This window comes from Ambystoma mexicanum, chromosome 5q (genome assembly GCF_040938575.1).
Source record: "Ambystoma mexicanum isolate Mex_15411 chromosome 5q, UKY_AmexF1_1, whole genome shotgun sequence".
Classification (NCBI taxonomy): domain Eukaryota; kingdom Metazoa; phylum Chordata; class Amphibia; order Caudata; family Ambystomatidae; genus Ambystoma; species Ambystoma mexicanum.
In genome coordinates this window covers 465,936,881-465,961,380 of record NC_090933.1, presented here as the reverse complement: position 1 = coordinate 465,961,380, position 24,500 = coordinate 465,936,881, and positions in this window count along the sequence as shown.

Sequence of the window (24,500 nt, the reverse complement as noted above, 5' to 3'; positions counted from 1 at the left end):
TTTTGTTGCTTGCTTCGCCGTGGCACTCATGTCTGAATACCATTTATTTGATTGATCAGGATGGCAGGGGTCTTCTATTTCATCTAACCCCAGGTCATGATAAATGTTGTATCTTTTCCCTTCCGCCACCCTTTTTCTTCTCCTTCTCCCTCCCTCCTTATTGTTTCTCACTTTTTTGTAATGTATTGGAAACATTCCAGCCCAGGCTGTGTCATTGTTGTTCAATATGGCATGTGTATACTCATCAGTGGCAGCAGCGTGATATGAGGTAGGGTGTATGGTTGTCTGTGCATGCATACTTGTGTTAGTTACATCATTTGGCCAATAATAATCACCATCATATTCATTAAGTTCATAATCATTACTCATATTTATATTTGGAAGTAACAAGGAGACACTTGTTGGGCCTGCGGTGGCGTGTTCTGGAGGTTGCATTACATTTGTACCATTAGCATCAATGTCATATGTTTCTTTCCACATTGTCTTTACTCCAGTCCATATCAAGTGCGAGCCTTCTCGTATCAAGTTAGCCCCGCTCCCCCCCTTGTGCATGTCATTAACCAAAGATAGAAGTGTGTAGTACCAGGCCATAAAAAACAACATTACTGAAAACAATACTACAGCACATTTTAAAATGCATTCAACATTGCTATATCTATTAGCCCTAATGGCCTCCCTATTGCTATCTAGCATTAATTGATTCTCTGCGATTGTGGTTCATTGGGCCATTTGTCACCTGGAGGGGCGATACAAATTTGTTAAGTCACCACAATATATACATGTATTCACATTTCAGTTTCATACTTGATCAACATTTGCTTTTGCTTTGTTTTTATTACACATCTATATTTATTAAGTCCTTCGTGAAAAAGAGAGAGAGAGGGGGAGAGACAGAGAGAGAGAGAAAGAAAGAGAAAGAGAAGAAAGAAAGAAAGAAAAGAAAAGAAAAGAAAAGAAGGGAGAAAGAAAGAGAAGGAAGAAAGAAAGGGAGAGAGGAAGGAAGGAAGGAAGAGGGAGAGAGAACACTTTTGGGGCAGCTTTTTTGTAACCCTTAATCAAGCCTTCCTACGCACCGCTTACAGCGCCTCAATGCCCGCGGGCTGCAGTTGCGCTTTACAAATGTAATAAATAAATAAATAAATAAATAAATAAATAAATAAATAGAACATGAGGAAACAAGGCGTATATTATAACTTTTGTTTTTCGAATATTCCTTTTTGTCATACAATTTTGCCATTACTTCTCAATCTCATTTGTAGTTTTTCCTGGGGGATTGTACCATCGCGTGCCCTCCTCACAACTGATAAGTGTACCCAATATTTCAATCCCTTGACTTTCACTGCAGTGGGTGTACTATATATAACCTCGTAAGGGCCGTGAAACCTGGGTGAATTCCATCTTCTCACAAAACTCCAGACATACACTCGTGCTCCTGACATTAGCGGCCCGCTTGGGCTGTCTGTGGCTGGTGTGGTAGTATCAGTTGCCGCATTTTAAGTAAAAGGTGGTGCTATCTGTAGCGCTATGCTGCGTACTGCGCACATTAACTGGGTCAGGTATTCCTTAAATTCCTCCCCCAGCACGGTGGCAGCCCTGTGTGCGTCTGATGCTCACCTAATCGGGGAGAGTGGTGTATGTATTCGCCTCCCAGTGATAATTTCATGGGGGCTCAGATAATGATCTTTACATGGTTGAGTTCTGAGTTGAAACAGTGCTAGGGGTAAGCAATACACCCAGTTTTTCTTCAGTGTATTACACAATTTTGATAGTTTACTCTTGAACAATCCGTTGATCTTTTCCACCACCCCATTCGCCATCAAAAAGGTAATTCACAAAGTGTGTGCCGTTGTCTGATCTTATCACATCACATATCCCCCATTGAGAAAATACCTCTTGCACCAGGAACTTCGCCGCACACTTTGCGTCTGGGTGGGGACATGGACCCACTTCCACCCACCTGGAAAAGGGGCATACCACTACAATTAAATATCTTGCTCAGGTACATCGCTCCCCCATGTCAGCATAATCTATGTGTAGTTCTCTAAATGGTCCTACTGGTCGTGGCAGGGTGCCACGTAATGTTCTCAATGTCATTCCTGAATTGTAGGTTTGGCATGTTGTGCATTCTACTATGAATTTTGACAAATGTTTCTGTAAATTGGGGACAAACCAATATTCCTGGATGTCTGCGGCAATATGTTGTTTTGCTACGTGTGCTGGGAAGTGCAGCTGTTGGAATGCTACCTCTAGCAACTCTACTGGCATTACTACCTTTCCTGTTGTCTCCTGTCTCCAAATTAAGTCTGTGGCTGATTGTTTGCACCCCCGTTTGCTCCACAATAATTGCTCCTCCTCTGGTGCTCTCCTTTGTAGTTCTATTATCTGCGCTATTGGTGTGTTACTGTACGCCTCTTCCAATGGCTCTGTAATGGCTGATTTTACAATGCATTCGGTTGTTGGTGTTGTATTGAAATATGAGGCCTCCTTCGCTGGTGCGTCGGCTGCCGCATTTCCAAATGAGACCGCGTCTGTGTTGTTTGTATGGGCCTGGCATTTCACCACTACCACTATCAATGGTTCTGCTAATGCATCTATCAGCTCAGTCAATAGTGCAGCGTGCTGTACTGGTGAGCCATCCGCTCTTCTGAACCCCCTCCTATGCCAGCGGGATAGCCCTGAATGGACTGTGGTTGTCGCGTATGCTGAGTCTGAGTATATTGTTACTGTGCATCCTCTGGCTGTATGCAGTGCCTCAATCAATGCAGTTAATTCTGCTGCTTGTGCGGAGTAATGGGACGGGAGGCGCTTCTGGACAATTGTTTCATAGCCATTCTTCCTCTATGCGTACTACGGCCATCCCTACATGCTTTTCCCCCATTTCAGGGTTTATGAATGCTGACCGATCTATGAAATATATCTCTCCTTCCTTCAGGGTGGTTTCGCTCATTTTGGGAATGTCGTCACCCTCCCCTTCATAGGTGGCGCAGTCGTGTTCCTGCATGTCCTCTGTGGTGCATGGTTCTGTGATAAATGTTGCTGGGTTTACTGTTTTGCACCTGACAACGTGCACGTTGGGGCTCGAAATTATTATCTCATTCGCTGTTGCTCTCTGTGTTGTTAATGTTGATTTCGACCTCTCAAGAATTGCAAATAATGAGTGTTCTACATATAGTGTTACCGAACATCCCATCACTATTGTGGTGCTTTATTCAATGGTGAAAGCTGCTGCAGCGAGTGACTGTTCGCATGCGAAGTGTCCTTGCATCACTGCATCTAATGTTCCACTGTAGTAGACCAATGGTTTGTGTCCTAATGATGTTTTCTGTGTAAGCACTGCTGTCATCAGTGTTCCATTGCAGTGTTAAAATAAGAAAAATTCCCTCTCATAATCTGGGTTCGCAAGTACTGGAGCATCCACAATGAGGTCTTTTAATCTAAAGTACTGTGCCATCATGTCATGTGTCCATTTTATTGGGGCCTTATTCTTCTGTGCTTCTTTCAATGCTTGTAGCAGTGGGCGTGTGTATGCTGCGTAATCAAGGATCCATGCTCGGCAATAATTACATATACCGAGGAATTTTTGCATTTCTTTAACTTTTTAGGTAGGATCATGTTGCGTATAGCAGCTGCCCTGTCTGGGAGTATTCGTTTCCCGTCTTTCGATATTAGCTGTTCAAGGTATACAACGTCGGCCAGGCAGTATTTTAATTTTCCTTTGTCCACTTTATACCCCTTTGCAGCCAACACGTTGAATAGTGTTATGGAGTCTTCTCTGCACTTTTCTTCTGTGGGGCTGCAGACGAGTAAATCGTCTATGTATTGTATAATGGTGCTCTCTACATCTATGTTTCCAATATCTTCACGCAATACTCTGTTGAAAATGCTGGGGCTTTCGCAATACCCCTGTGGGAGTCTGTGATATTCATACCTGTTTTTTCCTAGTGTGAATGCTGTCAGGTACTGTGAGCCGGGGTCGAATGGTATGGTCGAATGGTATGGAGAAGAAAGCGTTCTTCAAATCCACCACAGTAAAGCATGTGGAGTCTTTGGGTATGCTGCACAGTATTGATGCCGGGTTAGGCACTAATGGGAACTCTTTTTGGATGACGTCATTGAGTCGGCGCAGATCTTGGATCATCCTCCACGCCCCTCCAGCCGTGTTACAGGGGGAGTTTGACGGTACTATAATACCTTGTTTTAGGAGTGCATTTATTGTTTCCCTAATCCTTTCTTCTGCTTCTCTGGATATGGGATATTGTTTTACTCGTGGCGGTATGGCACCTGGTTTTAGTTTTATCTTTATTGGTGTCACCTCATGGAGTAATCCTACATCGTGGGGCCTGTGGTCCAAATTTCAGGTGCCACCTTTGCCATGTCTTTCTCAAATATTGTCGGCGGAGCATTAATGCTGGCCATACGTGGGTTGTATACCTCTCTGTACTGAATCATGATGTCACATGGGATGCTTATTTACATTATTATCTCTCCGTCATCTTCGTTGTCAGTGAATAATTCCTCATTAGTTATTTCTCTTAGCATTATGTTGGGGTCTATGCATAACACAGTTCTCTACTCACTCCCATGTGCGTCCAGTCCTATGACCACAATGTGTTTGCTTGATACTTGAATTGCCTCGATGTCTATGGACATGACTGTGCCTGGCACAACATCTCTGCGTGCAATTGGACGGAATATAAAATCTCTAACGTACGGCATGGATGCAACACCAACAATTCCATCGACGCTCTGGACCAAACTAGAAGGCCATATTTGGCGAACAGCTCTTGGACTTCCTAAATCCACATCCTCTGCAGCAATAAGACGCGAACTAGGTCTGCTCTCTATAGCTGCAGTGGTGGCACAAAGTGGGATTCAGCTATACAGAAAAATAAGAGATCCAGAGAGTCTTCAAATATACCGGATGATTAATGATGAAATCAGTAAGGGAAACAATAAGCTACTCAAAAACTGGGCTGATACCCAGTTACAATCCCTACAGGCGATAGCCTGTTCAGAAGACGAACTAATCAAGAACCCGTTAAGAATAAAATCTAAAATGGAGTGGTTAGACTGGATAAATACGAATGAAAAAGCAACATCAAACAAGCTGTTAACCCATCTACCACCCGTTTTCAACAAACTTAAAGAGCCTATGGAATACTGTAAAAAATACCCGAGCAACTGGTCTATGAAAACTCTATTGAAAGCCCGTCTTAATCTGCTTCCGACAAAAGAAATTCTAGCCATCCGAGCTAACACCAAGGAGAAATCATGTCGCCTCTGTAAAAACTCAGAAAATACAGAATCCATAAGACATCTCCTGATGTCCTGTCCAGCGCTTGCACAGGAAAGGGACGCCTTCTTTGGTCCCTTGTTCGCAAACTCCTTCATTAATGACGAAGACATGTGGTGGAATCGCCTAATCACAGGAGCCCAAACCAGATGGCTAACCCCGACGGCAAAACTACTAAATATCACCATGGAAAAGTTTACCCATCTCTCTGATATCTCTGACATCTAGCTAGTAAAGCCATCGAACTCTCTTTCATTGTGGATGGTGTAAACACTAAGAATATTGTTTTAAACACTTATGGGTGTGCAACTCTCAACATCTCAATATTTCTTTTTCTTCGGTCAGGTGCACGAAACCATGAGAACTCCTTTTGCAAAAATCTAATATAGATTATATACAAAAATAATAAAAATAAAAAAAAAAAAAAATCTGATGGTGTTCTCCATTTCTTTTTCGTTATCTCTGGTACCACTCGGGCTAATACTTTGATGTCATAAATAAACATATCTATGTCAATGGGTATCCCTTGCACCACAACTTCATTCATCACTGTATTAATCATCAACATCGCTCGTACTGGGCATACTCCTGGGGTGGAGCACACTATTCTCCGCTCAGTAAACAAAATGGTCATGTTCAATTTGCTTAGCAAATCTCTGCCCAGTAAATTGATTGGCGCGTCTTTGTGGTACAGTAAGGGTGCGCGCGCGGTTTTCCCCCCTACCATTATATCAAGATCTTTAGTGAAGAAGGAACTTTTAAAATAGCCCCAGAGAACCCCTGTGTTTCCAAATTCCTGCCTGAGAGCGGAAACCGCCCTTCCATAAGACATGATTTTTCTGCTCCTGATTCTACCATGAAGATAAACTGCTTGTTTCCTATCTCAGCCCTCACTAGTGGTTCCTCTTCTGCACATAGGGTGATGGATAGGACTGGACACGCAAGTGTTCCCTGTGGGCTGTCCTAGTGTGCATACCTTTCTTGCCCTGGTACTGAAAAGACATTGATTGTCTCCGACCACTGTCACGCCGCGAAATGACACAGGTGCGCCATTTGCATCCGTTGCGAAACAGTTACTATTTGCATTGCCTACAGCGTTTTGTCTCGCCATGGGTTGCTGTGCGCTGTGATGTGGTTGTGGGGGTGGCTGTCTTTGCTGCATTTGGGGTTCATTATAGCACTGGTCTTGTTGTCTTCCCCCTCCCATTGGTAACCCATAGGGGCTACCTGGATGTGGGCATCCCCATCCTTGTTCATTTTCCATGGGCTGTTGCTCTTGGAAATACCCTGAAGGCCGCATTCTGCAATCCCTTGAATAATGTCACCATCTCCCACAGTTCCAACAAGACCCTTGCGGTCCTCCTCTCATCCCCTTCCCACCAAATCCTCTATTCCCCATACCCCCAAATCCTCCTATTTGGCAACGGTACCCACCTCTTCCTCTTGCCGGTCTTTCTTGCCACTGGTGTCCGCTGTATGAATCCTCTCCATTCCGCGATCCTTGTTCTCCTGCCGTCCGCAACGCTGCTATTGTCACTGGCCTACTTCCCGCTCCTTCATCCCCCTCGTTTTCTCTATCTGCTGCTATGCTGGCGTTTACGGTGGCGAAAAAGAAGTTGGTTACCCTTAAGAAGTGCTCATGCACCCGGAAGAAATTATTGAGAAATCCATTGATTGGAAAAAATCACACGACTTCAATTTGAGATTGATATTTGTCAATTTATCTTGAAAGATGTTGCCCTATGGTGATAACACGTGTTTCGATGTATCCAACGTACTTTTCAAATCAGGGCTTTATAATTCATGTACAATCAATTTAAAGAGCAATTTGCAAAATAGAAATAAAAAAGTGTGGTAAACAAGAAGACACAAAGTAGATATTCATGTGAACCGTAAAATTCAAAAACAACAATTAAAAGTCATTGTTAATTCATTCATAAATTGAAGAAAAAAGAACGGAAAATAAAAAGATGACCATGTTCGGGAGGGGGAGAGGGGTAGGAGGTTTGTGGGAATCAGAGAAAAAACACAGAGAAAGAAAAAAAGAAGAACAACAATTATATTATCAAATCATTGATAAAAATCATGTGTCGGTTAGGTGTAAATAACTGTGATCATGTACCCATAATAATTAGATATCTTACCCATTATATAGCGTGGTTGTGCATGTAATTGTCAGGTTTCATGTCCAGTCATGGGATAATCCCTGCTACCTATAGGGAAAATTTCCATATGTAATTTTATAAGTTGACAATGTCATAATTGAATTGCAAAAACTATAGTGCAAAAAATCGTTGGTATTCGTCTTGTTCCTACCACCTGAGCTACTCTGAGAGTTCCAATGATCCCTTCAAATCATTGTAGTTGTTAATTCTCATACTTGGGCATGGGCAAAGTTATTCCCATGACCGGCTGTAACATTGAACGTTTGTAATATTAACATATGGTGGGGGTGTCCTTTTCCTTGATTCAAAACACGGGAAACAACGCTACATCTAAATATTTTTCCCAATTGGTATACTGTGATTTCATTGCTCAGTAACCGTGAGGGCCACAAAGTCAATAAACCCTACACACTGTTGGTCAAACTAAATCGCATTCCTGTTTGTTTGCGTGGACTGTAAGTCCACATTAAAATCATGCCGTGACTTTAAAGCAATACGATCACCGTAGGGCTGCAACGTGATTCCCCCGTCAAGTGCAGAAAATGTATTTGGCAAAGGCAGAAACCACGAGGGTCCGCATGCTTGCATTGCATATCCTGTGCTTCGGTGGGCTACTCTTGCTGTTAGGCTCACCTTGGTTACTTCGTTGCATCTTTCCGTCCGCGTACCGGCGTGTCCACCCGATCCCTGTTTGTTATGTAGACCGGCTAGGCGACTTCAGTCCTACTACTATTTCTGGCTTGGGCGCCATCTTTTGGGCTAAGTTACTGGTTTCCCAATGTCACGTACGTAATCTTGTTCCCTCTCCTGTCAATTGTTATTGTTTCTGGCTTGAGCGCCATCTTTTGGGCTAAGTTACTGGTTTCCCAATGTTACGTACGTAATCTTGTTCCCTCTCATGTCGATTATTCTAGATTCCCAAATAAAGTAGAAATAAAATAAATATGACACTGTTTACGCCCCTTGTCTAAAAGGGGTTGAACACGTACAAATTTGAGCGTATCATGCATATCATAACCTGTTTTAACACAAATTTCCATGTCTATAAATCTCATTTAAGGTTCTTTTTGTAAAAGTGTACGGCATACTCTGTCATGTGAGAGCACGTGCCCTTGTGGTTATCTGCCTGGCTTGTTAGACATGATAGCTAGTATACTGGGAAGATGATACATTAATTAATAGTTGCTGTGAGAGAAAGAGGTCTAGCTATATATTCATTGCTGATGTAAAGTGCTATCGAACCGTTATTTATTTAACCCTTGTCTTAAAGATACCCTGTCCATTGGAAAAAAATGAGAGTCTCCTGATAGGCAATATTTCATTAAAAAGAATACATTTCATTGTCTGAATTCAGGCCTCTTTCAACTGAACGAAATTTACAGATCAATTTAGCTTCCTCTTGTCGTAATTTCAACTCTTGGTTTCCTCCTCTTGGTCCTAAGGTCACTCTCTTAAGTCCGGCAAATTTTAGAGTTTTTTTAGGAACACCAATGTGACACTAAAATGTATTGTATTCTTCGGACAATGAAATGTATTCTTTTTTATGAAATATTGCCTATCAGGAGACTCTCATTTTTTTCCAATGGACAGGATATCTTTAAGACAAGGGTTAAATAAATAACGGTTCGATAGCACTTTACATCAGCAATGAATATATAGCTAGACCTCTTTCTCTCACAGCAACTATTAATTAATGTATCATCTTCCCAGTATACTCGCTATCATGTCTAACAAGCCAGGCAGATAACCACAAGGGCACGTGCTCTCACATGACAGAGTATGCCGTACACTTTTACAAAAAGAACCTTAAATGAGATTTATAGACATGGAAATTTGTGTTAAAACAGGTTATGATATGCATGATACGCTCAAATTTGTACATGTTCAACCCCTTTTAGACAAGGGGCGTAAACAGTGTCATATTTATTTTATTTCTACTTTATTTGGGAATCTAGAATAATCGACATGAGAGGGAACAAGATTACGTATGTAACATTGGGAAACCAGTAACTTAGCCCAAAAGATGGCGCTCAAGCCAGAAACAATAACAATTGACAGGAGAGGGAACAAGATTACGTACGTGACATTGGGAAACCAGTAACTTATCCCAAAAGATGGCGCCCAAGCCAGAAATAGTAGTAGGACTGAAGTCGCCTAGCAACCGGTCTACTTAACAAACAGGGATCGGGTGGACACGCCGGTACGCGGACGGAAAGATGCAACGAAGTAACCAAGGTGAGCCTAACAGCAAGAGTAGCCCACCCAAGCACAGGATATGCAATGCAAGCATGCGGACCCTCGTGGTTTCTGCCTTTGCCAAATACATTTTCTGCACTTGACGGGGGCATCACGTTGCAGCCCTACGGTGATCGTATTGCTTTAAAGTCACGGCATGATTTTGATGTGGACTTACAGTCCACGCAAACAAACAGGAATGCGATTTAGTTTGACCAACAGTGTGTAGGGTTTATTGACTTTGTGGCCCTCACGGTTACTGAGCAATGAAATCACAGTATACCAATTGGGAAAAATATTTAGATGTAGCGTTGTTTCCCGTGTTTTGAATCAAGGAAAAGGACACCCCCACCATATGTTAATATTACAAACGTTCAATGTTACAGCCGGTCATGGGAATAACTTTGCCCATGCCCAGGTATGAGAATTAACAACTACAATGATTTGAAGGGATCATTGGAACTCTCAGAGTAGCTCAGGTGGTAGGAACAAGACGAATACCAACGATTTTTTGCACTATAGTTTTTGCAAGTTCAATTATGACATTGTCAACTTATAAAATTACATATGGAAATTTTCCCTATAGGTAGCAGGGATTATCCCATGACTGGACATGAAACCTGACAATTACATGCACAACCACGCTATATAATGGGTAAGATATCTAATTATTATGGGTACATGATCACAGTTATTTACACCTAACCGACACATGATTTTTATCAATGATTTGATAATATAATTGTTGTTCTTCTTTTTTTCTTTCTCTGTGTTTTTTCTCTGATTCCCACAAACCTCCTACCCCTCTCCCCCTCCCGAACATGGCCATCTTTTTATTTTCCGTTCTTTTTTCTTCAATTTATGAATGAATTAACAATGACTTTTAATTGTTGTTTTTGAATTTTACGGTTCACATGAATATCTACTTTGTGTCTTCTTGTTTACCACACTTTTTTATTTCTATTTTGCAAATTGCTCTTTAAATTGATTGTACATGAATTATAAAGCCCTGATTTGAAAAGGACGTTGGATACGTCGAAACACGTTTTATCACCATAGGGCAACATCTTTCAAGATACATTGACAAATATCAATCTCAAATTGAAGTCGTGTGATTTTTTCCAATCAATGGGTTTCTCAATAATTTCTTCCAGGCGCATGAGCACTTCTTAAGGGTAACCAACTTCTTTTTTGTCTTTTCCTAATGGAGTAGAGGAATCAAAGACTCCATTGTTACCCTAGTTCCATGCAACCTTTTAAACTGTAGTACAAGATAAAGAGGGCGCAGAGTTCTAAGTGAAAAGTACCTCAAAACAGATTCCTCACATTTTTTAAGTCTTGTTTACGGTGGCGACCTTCACCAATTTGTTCTGCACTAGTTTCGCTTCGTCTGCCAACCTTTTATGTGCTATCTCCTTTTCCAGCTCTTTGATCCTCCTGCAGTGGTGTACAATTATACTCTGAATCTCAGGCCAGCCCTTGGCTTCTATCCCAGCTATTTTATCCAAGGCCTTCTGTACCTCCTTCGGAAGCCCCTTTTTGATGATAAAATAGAACAAGGTGGTGGACTGATTCCACGCCATGCCAGTCTCACTTCTCCATAAATCTTGCACCCGTAGTATGAATTGCATAGGATCCTCATTTTCCTCCATTGTACACTGTATCACTAAATGTAAATCTGGAATGTCTGGAAACGTACGCCGCAATGCGTTCCATATGTGCGCTCGAACATTGTTGAATGGTGATCCGTCGTGGCGGTCGCAACTAATTGTTAGTCCTGGGAATCCCGCCTCCTCCCATACTGCATCTGCCTGATCGCCGACTGCCGATACTAACTAACTTTTTACATCGTCTATTGCCAGTGGCACCCCTGCCGTGTGTTTTTCGAACGCGTGTATCCATTTCCCAGCCCCTCCCGATAGTGGAGGGAGAACTTTCAACAAGTTATTTTTGTCCATTTGGGCCAATGGGATATAGTGCTGCCTGCCTGCTCCCTTAAATATCAGTGGCATCTGTAATTTATGGTTCTTTCCTGTTTTCCTTACTGTCCCCTTCTTGACTTTGCTCACCAACATATTCCCTGTTCGCTGTCTTAATATACCCTGCCATTGTGGGGGTGGCCGTGGATCCATGTCATCAAAATGATGCGGTAGTGGGGACCCTACGGCCGCCGCTCCTTCCTCGTATTCGTCTAGATCGCTCCACACTTCCTCTATTTCCTCCTCTTGCTCACCATTCTCATTGTGTCCTTCCTCCCGCTCACTTTCTGGTGTGGTTGGGCGTATAATCCTCACTGGTTTGTCATTCAAATGGAACAGGAACTCCCCCGATCTCCACTCTTTTTCTCGCCTTTGTGGTATGTGTGTCCCTTGAGATGATATGGATCATGCTGGCTCTGATGTGGATGGTGCTAGTTCCCCTGTCGTGCTTGGTGGGGGTGAGAGATCTGCTATGGATAATGGAGGCACCTCCCCTCCCCCAGGCAGCATTTGACCCTTATCGGAGAGTGCTCTCAGCTGTGTTATCTCCATTTGTGCATGTGCAAACTGGTGATCTAATTCCCCTGTCAAGTGTGCTAAATTCACGGGAGGTGCGCTTGTTGGGCCATACAGACCTCCTTTGTCATAGGGTGGGGGTGCTGTGGCTACCGCTCCATTTGAGGGAGTGGGGGTGGGACATGCTGGTATATACAGGGGCTAGCTGTATCCTACTGCTGGCCTTGTCATTAACGGATATATTTTGGTTGTATCACCCTCAGCGGTGGTTGTTGTGCACTCGCACTTTGGCGTTCCGCTTACCTCTTCCTGTGATTTTTGGCTTTCAGTTTGTCCTTCTTTACCTACCTCTGATGTGGTGGTCACTTCCTCGAACATTCGCCATAGATCCAGCACTTCCCTTCTATTCTGTAACTGCTTCCCCTTATATCTTGCTAGCAAGTGCGTAGACACTAAATCTAACACAATCTTATCAAATGACCCTCCTTCTGGCCAAATTGGCGTTACACTGTCTCCTTTTATCTCTGTCAACCATTGATCATGGTACTTTTGTATCTTTTCACTGTATCATGGAAGATGTTGACAAATATGAGCTAGTGGTGTTATTCCCCCCATGACAATGTTTTTCTCCCACTAATCCCCGTTCCACCCGCTTGTCCTTTCCTTTAGACCAACAATATATCAAGTTTTTTTCAATGGCTAGTAATTTTTATGTACCAACATTCACTGTTACTTTTGTAATTATTGCAGTTCCAAATTCAACAGTTCACTTTCACATGTGTACCACTTTACCAATAAATCAATTACAATACATTGGCCCTCATTACGACCCTGGCGGAAAGCGACTGACCGGAGCGCCACAGCGTAAATAGCGTTTCCGCCATTGCACGAAGGAGCAAAGTGCGGCCCATTCCGACCCATCGGGCACGAGCACCACGCCACGGCGGAAGTGCAAAGTCCGCGATGGCGGAAATGACCCCAAAACGGCCCACACCGCCGCCGTACGGCGCCCTAGGTGCAATACCGCCACCCCTCTTAGCGGTCACCGCAGTGTGCGCCTACCGGAAAGTACGGTGACCGGAAATATACGGAAATGGAAGTTAAAACACGGGCCCGGAACGGGAAACATCCCGGCGTACACCTATAAAAACACTAAAACCACACAACCACTAAAATCACTACCCTGAAACACACCCCAACCCGTCAACCACCCTAGCGAAACCAAGAAAAATGGGAAAAGTAGCGAAGAAAGCGTGCGACCGCAAGCGGCAGGTCCACTTCTCCCGTGAGGAACTCACCGTGCTAACAGAGACCCTCCAGGAGAATGCTGCCGTCGTCTTCTGCACGCAAATGACCAGGACGGCACTTGCAAACAAGAAGGCCATATGGGCTCTGGTGGCACAGCGGGTAAGTGCGGTGGGGACCGCACCCCGCACCCCACAGCAATGCCGCAAGCGATGGGACGACCTGCGGATACGCGTCCGCAGCATACTCTCTGCCAACCGCAACATTGCCACAGCCACCGGGGGAGGTCCTGAATCACCCATCAAGTTGACCCCCTGGGAAGAAATCTGTGCCTCGACCATCGGAATGGAGAGCATAGAGGGAGTCGGAGGGATGGAGAAAGGAGTGCAGACATCCGAAGATTCAGGTAGGTGGGCCAGATAAAACAATGCCAAATCCACACAGTCCATCCATGTGAAGTACCATGCGTCCACATAGTGCAACAGAAACACATGTCCAGGAGAACGTCCACACACATCGGCCTGATAGCGCACGTTAAAACCCACAATAAATACATAAATAATTAAAAACCCCTAAAACACGCACTACACGTGCAGCAGGCACACCCTAACTGCAGGCTGCCAAACAACTGCACCCTCACTCCACACACAAATGAAAGCACCTCCAAGGCCCCGACCCAAATCACCCTCAGGTACCACCCCAAAGCATGTGATACAATGCCATTCCAATTCCCACAGACCCATCAATAACCCTCGCCCTCCTTTACTCCACCACAGGGTCCGATCCAAACGAGGAGCTACAGGACACCCCTACCAGCACACCTGCAAAGAGGGCCAAGACCAACGGCCAGAGACCCTCCACCTCAGCTGCACGCATCAAGACACGGCAGCAGCACAAATCAGGTGGCAGCACAGAGGAGGGAACATCAACAGGCACCCCAGCAGCCAGCATGCCCACAACACCACCACCACAGGTCCCCCCAAAGGATGCCACAGAAGGCACTGCCTCTGGTGGCAGCAGCACCATAGGTGACACCCCATTGATGGCAGCATGCTCGGACACAGAAAACGGGGATGCCGAAGTCAGATCCATCCATGACCTGTCCCAATCCCCCTGTCTGTCCCATCCCGTACAACATGAGGATACCACGCAGGGGCACCCACAAGACGACGACTGGCCATCCCCCACAAGCCCTGTGGCAAGGCAACATGAGGACAACAGCCCCTCTGTGACACCCCCGCAAATGGCCATGGCCCAGCAGAGGCAACAGTCCCTCGACCAGTTGATCGAACAACAGCAGCAACTGGCCACACTCCTCAAGGACCATGCCGATGAATGTGGGGGCACTAAGGCAGACATAGAAACATCAACTGAGACACTTAGGGCAGAAATGGAGAGAGGTACAGAGACGCTAAGGGCACAAATTGAGAGAAGCACCGAGAGCCTGAGGGGGGAACTGCATGCGACGTCCAAAGACGTATGTGCCGAACTTGCCGCAGTGGGCCGTGTGCTCACTGAGCTCTCGCAAACCCTTAGGGACATGCATGGACGTGAGCAGGCAGACACATCATCCGTTGCAAGTTCCGTCCAGGGCAGCCCCCAACGTAGATCTGGAAGGAACCTGCGCTCCACAGGCAGGGGTGCCCCTGATACCCGCAGAGGGGGCATGCAATAGCGACAGCCCACTGACAATGAGCATCTCTGGACACTGGTGTTCGGGGGGGAGGTAGGAGGGTGGAGGGGGTGTGTTGGGCTCACTTGGGTGGCGGGTCGATAGGGTGTTCAACATTATATCACATATGCCATAAAAAGTGCACGATCAACCAATGAGAAGTGTGGACATTGATCTTTGTGTACTAGGCCATCATAGGCGTACAGTCCATATTGTGCATGTCCCAGACACACGCAGTGCCACGAGTCCCGTGTCCATGTATCAGCCACCAGGCGTGAGTGCTAGAAGCACACATCAATGAGATGCTGACGAATGTCACGGGCCTCCGGTGCCTCGCAGACTCCATGAGGTGCTGCCACATCCCCACCCTCATCATGACCATCATCAGGTGCTTGCAGTTCTGCGTCAGGGGGCATGGGCACATTTCTACGTACGCACATGTTGTGGAGCATGACACATGCCATGACCATCTTTGCAACCTTCTCATGGCGGTACAGGAGTGCCCCGCCAGACCTGCTGAGGCAGCGGAAACGGCCCTTCAGTAGGCCGAATGCCTGTTCTATGACTACACGGGTACATGAGTGGGCATGGTTGTAGTCCTCCTCATGCTGGTCCCGTGGGTTCCGGACTGGTGTGAGGAGCCATCTCTTCAGTGGATATCCAGCATCACCTGTATGTGGACGAGAAACGTATGATGTGGAATGCCATTGATACGTACGCACACCCCCCCCCCTTCCTGCCAGGTCATTGCCAATTCACATACCCCACATTATCATGCTTGAAATGAGACTCACCGAGTAGCCAGGATCTGTTCCCTGCGTGTCGCTCCATGTAGCGTGGTATTGTAGAGTTCCTGAAGACCATAGAATCATGGGTTGATCCAGGGAATCGGGCACAACAATGTGTAATGATCCTGTTGGAGTCACACACCATTTGTACATTCAGGGAATGAAATTGTTTTCGGTTGCGGTACTGGGCCTCCATGGCATGTGGGACGACCAATTCAACATGGGTGCAGTCGATGGCACCAATGCAACCCGGTATGCCGGCAAGTGCATGGAATCCCACTTTTGTGTTGGTAATTTCCTGCTCCGAGCGTGGTAGAGAGATGTAGTCGTCTGCGTGCTGCAGGAGGGCATCGAGCACTTGCAATAGTGTCCGTGAGAACAGTGGCTGAGAAATGCCATGCAACTGTCCGACTGTGTGCTGGTAGGTGCCTGTGGCCAGGAAGTGGAGTACAGACACCACCTTCAGTAGGGGTGGGATGGCGGTTGGGCTATCTATCATGCTGACAAGGTCAGCCTGTGTCATGTCCACAATGGCGGCTATGGTGTCCCGGTCCAGACGGTAGAGGGTGTGGATCTGCTCATCAGTGAGGTTGAACGGATGTGCTCGGAGGCGTGGTATTGCGGGCTGCCTGCGTGGTGGTAGTGGCTGTGCTGGTGGGCCTTGCTGGCCCTGCCTTGGCCTCCTCCTCCTCCTGCATCTCCTCCGTGCGGCTGGTTGTAGTTGGTGTTCGTCTTCTTCTTGGAGTCGGAGCACTTGCAGTGCTATCAGGTCCCCCAGGGCCAACATCGCGAGTCCTGCCGGTAGCATTTCGGTGTGGTTGTGGGAGGAGACTGGCTGTGCAATTTATGTGTTTTCAGGCTGTATGGCCTCCACCTGTGGTGATTGATTCCACCTGTGCAAACTGCTCTCCCCTTTGGCCGAGCACGTCCCGCGCACAACGCTGCAAATCGGGGAATTGTATCTTGCTATTGCAATCATGTATTTGTACCCGATGGCCGTGTAAGATTGGTTGATATGTTCATTCTGCTGTGGTCCCATTGTTTCCCATACTATCTGTGCAGTCGCGAACAGACTTGTGAAGGGTCAGTGGAACGTAGTACTCGAGTAACGGTGGGCCCTCATGCATCACTGTACCGAGTTGCAACGACGGGCGGGGCGTCCCATTTGTGGGTGAAGGCAGTTGCCATTTTCACACACAGCCGCACTCGATGGAATAATTAGTGATTTCAAACGGCCACAGATGCCTTTTCGACGTGATGTTGCAAATGAGGAATTCGAAGGGCGGCGCTTTCGGTTTCCAGCTAGCGGCGAGGAGATGCCCACAGGTCTGACTGCAAATATAACGTTCTATTGTTCTATGTCCTTGAGACAGGGCCCATGGCGAGGGAGCAATGATTGATATGAATAGTTTGGGATGCGCAATAGCTACGTGGGCGATGAGGCCGTCCGTTCCCAAATACATGTTACTTCACTACACTGGAATTACGGGCTGGGGCACTGTGGATTTTGCAGGCTGCATAACGCACAGACTCAATGGATATTTCTAATGGTATGTGAGTAAATATTCAGGCGTTTTAATCCCGGGATGAGGGAATGATGAATGGATGCATGGGCAGGTGATTTGATACGGAGTTTGCCATGTACAGGGCTTCTTGGGATCTATCCGCCTCCCCTACGCTATGTGATGCAGGGCTGCCATAGTGGGACCATCGTCTATCTGGCCTTGTTGAGCCCTCCCTGTCTCGAGGCGCCCTCAGACACTTGTGTCCATGCACGTTAACATTCCCATCTGATGGAATCTGTTTTGACAGACGCATGCACAGGTACACTCGTTTGTGATGGTGTTTGCACCTCGATATAGATGGTTATGAGTCGCAAGTGGTTTTGGGGTGGTGATGATCCTTTTGAGTGGGCTAGCATGCATATGGCTGTGGATTTCGTGTGATCATTGAAGTGAGTTGTTCGAATGTAGTTCTGATGGCCATTCTGTTCTTTTTCTTTTCTTTTGGTTGACAGGTATCTCCTCCCCTTTTGCCACTGCCATCTGTATGCCACTCCTGCAGATGGATTTTACTCCCGACACCTGCTGCTTCGTGTTAATCAGTGGAGCAGCATTACGATCTTATGGGACGATCGCCAATGGCCCACATGCCCTTACGCAGTACTGGTGGCTCGGAGCAACATTTCGGCCTTTCAGCTGGACTAGTGCCTCCCCATTGGGTCGGCCCTGCGGTTCTGTGCGCTTCCATGTTGCCTTTTCGTACGTGAATGTGGCTCTGTGTACCATGGGGGAACAGGGCGACACACAGGTAGTGGCTGGTCATTTCTTGCGGATGCAGCCCACAATGGTGATTAGTGTTTTGGAGTTCATGGCCTGATGGCTGTATGGGCTTGGTGACTTTGATGTGCATAAAATTTCTATTCTGATTTGGCCCGTGTAGCGTTTTTCTTTGCAAGTGATGTGGCATATGCCTATTTGGGGGGCGATGTATTGTGAGGAGATCTGCATTGGGTTCCAGCTTCGGGGTTTAGTTGCGTGGTACTGTGCTGGGCGCGTTTGCCTACGAAGCCCAGTGAGGTCAGGGATGGGGGCTGCCAATATGACTGTTTGAATGTTGTCATGCTCAGGGGCGGGGGATTGGGTTTTGTGTAACAGATGCCGGTCAGCCAGGTGGACTGGTGGAATGATGTGATTTTCGGAATATTGCTGGTCACAGGTGCCTGTGTTTGCGTGCGTTTCTTGGTGGGGGACTGTGGTCATGTCCATTGGGATGGCTTCTGTATTCGTGCCATCTGTGCCCTGCAGCTCCCATTGGCCCCTCTTGTGTTTCTTTTGTTCGTTGCCATGCATGGGTGACTTGTACATTTCAATGGTTGCATTGTGGCTTCATTGCACCTACGGGGAGTTGTACTTTGTGGGCAGGGAGCGGTGTACAGGCACTCAGTGGGGCCGTTTACGGTTGATTCGCGATGCTGTACTTCTCGCCATGGCGGAATGGTACATTACGCCATGCCTGATGGCGTTAGGTACATGTCCGCTAGGGTCGGAATTGGCGTACCCTTGCGCCATGGTGGTGTTTGCGGTTTGGCATGGCGCGCGCGCGCGTGCTTGGTGCAGTTAGCGTTGGCGTTCACTACAGTGTCGCTAATGGCTTCGTACTTTGCGGTGACGGGTCATAGTCGCACCGAGCGCTATTCGATGGCGGTATTGCATTTCCGCCATCGTTTTTCGATTTCCGCCAGGGTCGTAATGAGGGCCATTGATACTCTTGACCAAAATAATAGACAGGACATGGAAAAACACGTAACATGCACATGCACTATCTGCGCGCTTTTATTTCCTCTTTGTTCCCATTACCAACCCTTTCCCCTTTCCACCTACTCTTCTCATTCACTCCCCACCTCTTACACCCTTTTACTCTTCCCCAAGAACTCTTTCTTACACGGAAAAAGAATATTCTAAATAGCTACTCCGAGTCTACTCGATTATACGAGACCCCTACTATTTTCTCTTTATCTTCTCTTATATTATCTGCACTGGATGAGACAATGCTCCGCGGCGCCGCCTTCTACCCCGTTCGGGCTAGGATACCTCGTCTCTTCTTCTTTTCACTTCTCACGAAACCTAATGGCCATATAAAGGACAGATCAGAAAAGCCTCCTCATCACTCACACAGGCCCTACTCTTCCTTATAACCCATTACCACCTGTTCCCCTGTTCCCGCCTATTTCCCCCTCACCTTTCCTTGGTAACCTTCGCAACCGGCACTCACTTGTTCAGTCAGGTGATCCGAGGGTCACCGTTCGCGGTCCAACCCCAGTTAGGTCCGCACCCCAACCAAGCCGTGGCCCGACTGGGCAAGCAGCTTTTCAGTCGGGTATTCGTCAACCGGGAACCCTTGCCCCTTTCTTGTAGTGCGCACAGGCTAGTCGGCCGCGGAGGTGATGGTTTTGCTGGGGGGCGTCCCGGATCTCGCTGCACGGCGCGGCCTCGAGGCACCTCTCCAAATCACATTGCAGGGGGTCACCAAATGTCTGTGCCCTCCCTGTCTTACACGTGCAAGAAAATAAAACAAACACTCCCCGGGAATAAGGCAAAAGAGAGCGGGCTGCGAGAATTCAAGGAAAGGTTTATCTAGATCTCTGAGAGCGCTCTGGCAAAATTAATGTTACAGTACATTTTATAGGTACAATGATGCGTCTAACATATGATACTACGTTGGACCCGGATTGGTCAGCCAGGCACGTGTCTTAGGTGTGGGCATCATCTCGTCCTCTTGGTTGGTTGCCCGGTTGGCGGGAGGATAGACATCAGACATCTGTGCTCCGGATGGGTGAAGGTCAGGTCGCTGTGAAGCAGGGTGGTCACTATCTAAGCTAACATAATATATTATGTGGCGTTTGTTAGTACTGGGCACGATATACTGCAGCAGGGGTCTAATGTTAGTTGGGGGTCTGCGGGGTGGGCATCATGGCGTGGTCAGTGGTCTGGTACATGAAAGGAATACCTTGAAGGGACACAGGGTCAGAATGGCAGTACGTTTCCACTGGCGATGGTGTGGGGGCAAGGACACATTTGTGGAGATGAACAAGCTGTGGGCTTAGTTCATGCCGGTTCACATGCAGGACAGTGATCTCAGAGGAAGCGTGATGTGTTACATTTATTAGTTGTTGCAAATATCTCCGGCTTCAGTGTGAGAATGGAGCTGCAGAGTTTTCCAGTCAGAGTGGGAACGAGGGTGGGGGCCATGTGCCCTGCGCCTGGACGCTGCGAGGAAAGGGAGAGAAGCGTTTCGTACTGTCGCAGTGAGGCCTGGTCACCAAGATGGAGTCCAAAGAGGGTACAAATATGGATGCCCTGTGTCCTGCTCAGTGGTCTCATCTACGCGAATGTAACCCAAAGTTAACATTGCATAAGGGCAAGGGTCGGACCCACTACTGGAGGCACTTGGTCCGAGTCTTGTACTGAGAATTGAAGGATGAGAGGGGCCTGCTGGCCCCTCGCTCCCACACAGGTCTTTGTATTCATATTCTGACGGATATCACTTGTATCCAGTGAAACTGCTGTATCCTCTACTAACATTACCCTGACCCCAGCAGGTGGAATGACCATGGCAGGAAGACAGGAGATCACTGAAAGAATGCTAAGAAGAGGTAAGAGCAGTGCTGACACAGACATGAGGGGAGTAGATCTGTATCTCACTGACACTGCTCAAGTGTCTAATAACATGTGGTACAAGCACATGACCAAAGTATGAAAGGAAACCACTGGGGAGAGATGTTATGTCTGCTAGCTAATCCCCTATGCCATGAGTGCCTCCAGAACATTCATATCAACTGAAATACCAGCAGCAAGAGCCCAATTATGTACCTATCCATGGTTCCAATTTGAGGAAGATTTTAAGGGAAAACAACAACATTGAGATGGATGTCTCAAGCGACATTTTCCTATGAAGACAGTTACATAAAACTTGCGACATGATGAACAATTATTGGCAGTTAGACCAAGCTATACAATACATAACTGATGAGCCACAGAAAGGCGACACGAAAACGATAACACTGAAAGAGCTGCCCTGCCCGACGAGAGGCATGAAGGAAATAGGTGGAGAACCAGAATACTGGGAAAGACCACACATGCTTGTGTCTGGCCACATATACACAGAAGAAGAATGGATGGATGGAGTAGTAGGAAGCGAAGCACACACCCTAGTACAATCACCAGTGAATACAGTCCAAGGAGACAACGACAAGTGCCTGAAGGAATGGGATGCGAGTGCCAAGCGACTCACTTGGGTAGGAAATGAAGCTGAACCAATGCCTATAATACCTTTGAGGAAACCAGCATTGTGCTACAAGAATGAGGGAGAAGTGAAAGTTGGAGATAATACAGAATGTGGGTACACCAAAAAGCATCCAACAATAAAGATAGGCAGAACTGATGGATCATTACTGGGCATGTGGATCCAAGGCATACAAGAAGCTGCCACCTAACTAGGGAGGAGTTTTCTCATTGGTACACATAAATATGCCATCACTGGTAGTGCCCCAGAAGGATGCAAAGCTTGATGACTTCCCGAAGATGGACACTAACACGAGAAAGAAGAGGTCCATGGGAGTAGGAAAACAGGAGGAGAGAAGAGGTCAGTGGAAGTGAGTACAGTGAAAGAATCAACTATTTCTCATCAGAGTCAGAAATATCCCTAGATGATGTACCACCTGAACATAGGTTATTTAGCAGAACGGAAATTTTTCACGTCAGTCGTTCCAGCGGTACAGATATATGCAAACGCAAAATGGCTGCAGATTACCAGATGGGAGTTGATGCAGACAATAAATTCGACAGGGAATGGATTCAACGCAATAAACGCAATAAAAGAAGAGCTCCGAGCAGTAAGGTTGATGGCGCTCCAGAAAAGATATGTTCTGGACCTTCTCACAGCAATGGAAGAGGAGTTTGCGCAACAATTGGGAGTTCCTGTTTCATGTTAGTATCTGCCAATGACAGAGAGAATGGCACACTGACAGAAGCAGTGACACAGTTGTTTAAGATGCATGCCAAGATGGAGGAAGAAGCCAAGGGGACAGGAAAAGACCAAATCTGGATAGCATACATCTAGTCCTGGATGCATTCATGGCTGGCAGAAGGGCTGAAAGTATTACTAGGGGCACTAATATTGGTACTAATGGGACTATGGGCCTCATCATGAGTTGGGCTGTAGCCCTTAAATGCGGTGGTAATGTTATTAGCACTGCATTTAAGGGCTGGCCCTATCACAAGTTGGGTGCTAAATCGGCTGTTGTACCTTCAGCTTTTTTCGGGAGGTGAAAATCCCTGTTTTTGGCAGTATTACAGCTGGCTGTATTGGCCTGCAGTATTAGCACCGAAAATTCCCCATTGGATCCAATGAACCCAATCAGGAATGGGGATTTACTGTTAAGGCCCAACCCATGATCCGGGGGTAATACCACTGGGACTGATGGCACTAGGGCTATTACAGTCGGTGGTATTACAGCCAGGAATGCAGCCCAACTCGTGATGAGGCCCATAGAGATCTGCATAACTCAATGCTTCAAAATTACAGAGAAATTGATAGGAATGAAGGTGCTGAGGGATGTGACTGTAGGAGGTGCAAATGACAAGATAGTAGAAGAAAGAGACAAGCTGAGAGCAAGACTAAGGGGATGTCCACTATTCCACAGGACACAATGAAGTTAGAAAATCCATACGACAACAAGAATAATGGAGGAAGATGGGTATGGTGCAATCCAGAAGGAGCGTGCAAGTACATGGCCTGGAATTTTGACGATCATGCAAATTACTACAGATACCTCAGGGAACTGGACAAGATATGGCTACCAAGGATGAAGGTAATACCATATACTGAAGTGGTCAACAGGTTGAACAGAGGGGGGACTGAAGAGAATGTCCCATGAATGCCCAGACTTACCCACAGGAACATGACATGACAGTTAGAGCCAGGAATGCTCAAAGTCACTCATCTTATTTTGGACGAATCCCAACGTACACAGAAAGGTATCCCCTCAATCAACCTTACAGACCCAATGCATTGCATATTCTTATAGGGATAGGGGAGACAATGGAAATCATGGATGGAAATACTCTAATGGACAGTCTCGATTAAGCACCAAGAAGCCATTTGCCCATATCATTAGTGACACCATGACAGCAGCGTTGGTCATGAAGCACATTTGCAGCTCTGCACCGCATTGCACCAAAACACATTTGCATACACAAAGAACATGCTTACACAGTTCTACAGCTAGAGGATGGATACATACTGTCAAAGCTTTTATTATTTTTCTCATTAGCCAACTACAGTAATGCAGAAACGCAAGATCCAGAGCAAGCTTGCAGATGTTTATGACAAATAATCCTATGAAACTACAGGAGTATATATGGAGCTTGGTAGGACCATGTGTGACTAACTTATAGCGTACTTAGTATAACACGAGCATGTAGAAATTATATTATAAATCTAAGGAAAATTACAGAAGGCCCAGAGCATGAGACAAGAGGAGCTGGTTCAGGCTGCATGGAGCACAAGGCAGGCTCACAGCCAATGTTAGAGATAACCAGTCACATTCCAAACTCTAGACGATAAGGTACCAGCCGTAGAAAAATTAATAAATCCTCATATGCAGGCTCAAGAGCTTGATTTTGAGGTCTACAAGCATGTGAAGCAGCCAAGCCAGACAATGGGCATTCACCCATTGTGAGAAAGGAGAGCCGATCCCAGCAACCCAGACAAAGAATGAAACAAGTGTTGCAACGTGGGTACGCACTGTCATAGGCAAAGGTGGTACACTACCAGATACAATACAGACACATAACCGTTTCACATTACCTTGAAGAGGTGCACAGAGAGTTGAAAACCAAATTGAGTGCCAGGCCTGAGGAGATCAGCTCTAGCCAATCAAAACATAGAAAACCAGGGGTGGATGGCTAGAGGCACAAACCAAGGGTAAGCCCACTACTCTGCAACATTCTAATAGATAGTGTCTTGGGGATGGGACAGGCCAGCCACCTGAGATGCAAAAACCAGTAGAATAACCTCTATAGGGAACTTCCATAAGGGATACAA